Source organism: Dipodomys merriami, unplaced genomic scaffold, assembly GCF_024711535.1.
Source record: "Dipodomys merriami isolate MVZ:Mamm:240054 unplaced genomic scaffold, mDipMer1.0.p SCAF_86, whole genome shotgun sequence".
Lineage (NCBI taxonomy): Eukaryota > Metazoa > Chordata > Mammalia > Rodentia > Heteromyidae > Dipodomys > Dipodomys merriami.
The window spans coordinates 1142136-1145430 of NW_027206468.1; the positions used below are offsets into that span (position 1 = coordinate 1142136).

Consider the following 3295-nt stretch of genomic DNA (forward strand, 5'->3'; position numbering starts at 1 on the left):
CATTTGGAAGATTAATCTTCAGTCAAAAAGAAAGTTAAAAAATGCATAGAATGTACTCCTAGCTACCAATTTCTATAAATAGCTTTGTACAGTGGTGTGATTGTTTTATTTTACATGGTATCATATGGTTTACTACCTATAAGTTTTGGAAAAAGAAGAAAACTAAAATTTATTCCTATATAGGAATGTGATAGAAATAGAAGACAGATTTTATGTTTGTCATATTTCTGATGAGTACCCATATTCAAGACCTAAAGTCATATTTCTCCCTATGTTACACAGATAGGGAAAACATAATATTACATAAGATAAGACAACTATTTGTGACATTTTAAAATGTGCCTTATTAAATGATGACATTTACTTTATTAGCAAACGTTTTGGTTTGAAATTTGGCAGGATGATCTATTTAACACATTTCCGGAAAGCTCCTACTGAAAAACACAAATTGTGGTTGGTACTATTTCTAGACTTCAATGAATGGTTGAACGTGTTTGGCATTAGTGCTGGGTAAATAATTCAACTCTATTATAACTTGCTCCCTACACTTGAAAAACTTGTAATGTCACTAAGTATCATCTACTTGTCAAATGTTATTGGGGCGAATGTGATTTTAAAAAGTTAATTTGTAAAGGAATAACTTTCAGTTGATTAAATGTAGATTATCATTGGTTTGAGAGTGACATTTTATACCACTGAACCATGTTGTACTGAAGCCCCAGTGTTTTGCAGCACTAAGGATCTTCTCAATGTTTTTCTGAATTATATTTGAACTCTAAGTAAATTTTTCTGGATCTTGGTAGACCAATTATGGATCTATCCTTCCAGGAACTATTTTTGGCCCACTTATGCTGGACTAAAATCTTTCATTAATCATAGGGGAGGGGTATTAAAAATAATCTTATGACACCTTGTGAACTTGTTCTCTAATATGGGCTGGCCATCTGTGATCTCATCTTTCATTTTAAGTTGCCTTGCATTTCACAATTGCTTACTGCTAAATCCTGCATCTCAAGGAACTGTGGCCCTGAAATATAGGAAATGAGAAATTGAAATGGGTCTTCAATTACATTGTTGTATGTTGCATGGGCCTATGTGAGAAGTCTTGCCCTTGTTATCTGATGATGCAGGTAACTGGTACCTGGGATCGTAGGAATCATTGGGTCGTGCAGAAGAATAATATTTGTTAGACATCTTATCAGAAAAATTTGGGCATAATCAGTAGGAATGTGTCAGAAATATGGAGAAAAACAGTTTGGAATCAGTGAATTGAAACAATAAACAGAGAAGCAGAGTAAAATCCCTTATAGATTAGAGGAAAACAAAATTGGTTTTTTACCATGTGAATTCAGAAAACCAAAACAGTTTGAATGTATCACAAGTTTATACCAAAGACACTGCGTTGATACTTTTTATATTCTAATATACATTTTAAACCTAATTATTTATATTCCAATTCTATTTATTGGAATAAATAAATTTTAATTTATTTGTGAAATTATCAACTAATTCTAGTAAGTTTCATTGTGTGAAATATAAAATCAGCACATATAAATATAAAATATATAACTATATATACTATAAGAAAAAAGACACATGTTTTGAATTGTTCTGTTGTGGTTACAGTATCAAAGGCAACTCTGTTTTAAAGTATTATTACATTATCTCTACCTCAGTGTTTGATAGAGTTGGACCTAAAGCTTTACTATTTGTAGATTTACAGCCTGTAGGCAAGAGAAAACACTGTGATGAAAACATTACCAATTTAAGGCCTAATAATGAGAAGAAACATCTGGACTTCTCCTGCTTCCTGCCTGGTAGGATGGTAGACAGGCCAGGATATTAAGTAATCACGAATATGATCAATTTTTTTCCCCTTCTTGGCTTTAGTTACTTGTGAAATGTTAGATATAATAAACAATTATATTTTGATAAAATACCTTCTAGTCTGAACAGTTATGACTGAACTGTTCATCTCTCTATGATCCCTTGTAACTAAGATTAGTGTTGTTCAAGTAAAACAATCTATGGTGTCAGGGTAAGATATTCTGATTGGTCTGTTCCTACATGGAAGAAGAATAAAGGGTCAGGTAGACATTTGTGCCAGTAAGACCTCACTTGGGAATATGTCAACTGCAGAAGGTTAGAAGTAGCTCTTAAGCAAGGCTTACTTTGAATCCATTAGCTCCACAAAGCTAATTCAGTTGGATCAATTAGTATATGAAAAAGCCATCACCTTTGGACCTAGCAATAAATTATTGAAAGTATGATCAAATTCCAAATGAAAAAGACTTAAAATTGTCATTGACAAAAAAAAATTTGCAAATGTGAGCATTAAGATGAACAATATATTTTTTTCCACTATTCACAGAATTTTAGGGAAATAAGATCAGTAGCATTGTGAGGAACAATATAGTTTCCTTATTACAAGTAGGCAACCGTAGATATAAGTCTGTATAAAGATTGCATCATGAACTGCTTAAATTTGGAAGATACTACATGCTTCAGCAGCAGGTATTCCCAAATTACAATACAGAGATTAACATGGCAATTGCACAAGGATGATATGAAAATTTGTGAAGTATTCCGTATTTTTCTTTCTTCAGATGCAAGAAATGAAAAACAGTTATTAAAAAGTTGATTACAAAATAACAAGTGTAACAACACACGTAATTCATATAATTAAATTTAGTTTGACATCAGTGTATTAAATCTTCACCTCAGAAAGGCTTTTACATACCATAAACTTTACAAAACTTTTGAAATTAGACAACATTTTCATTTTATCCCAAAGAAAAATAATATTAGGACCTAGGAAAAAAAGGAATCTAAAACTTTCTATATGGAATACAATCTGAAAGGACACATTATACAAACATAGAATATTTTAAAATATTCTTTTTCAGACAAGCACCAGAAATACTTTAGTTTCTGTACTATTCATTTAAACAGATAAGTTAAAAATATTTCTGATTAAAATTTCACAAACTCTGCAGAAATCATTATACATGTATACAAAAACTCTTGAATACATTTTGACATCCAATGCAGGCAATTCACTTGGAAGAATTCCACGGAATTCATGAATTTTTTACAGTAAGTATTGGTGTTGCCGTACGCTGGTGGCTCAAACTATAAAAAGAATTTTGAGGTACTACCAGGTGTAATAGACTCAGAGGCCTACCACTATAAAGGTCATGATAAGGTCTCTAAAAGAGACTGTTCAAGTTAATAAAGGGCAGACGATTGCCCAAATATTTTACTCTCATATCTAAACTTGCTTAATCCCACACTG

General features: G+C 31.7%; 1 pseudogene; it reads left to right on the forward strand.

Annotated features, from left to right (window-relative positions):
• The first annotated feature begins 2499 nt into the window (after positions 1–2499).
• On the forward strand, positions 2500–2596 carry LOC138820326 (U6 spliceosomal RNA; annotated as a pseudogene).
• The last annotated feature ends 699 nt before the right edge of the window (positions 2597–3295 follow it).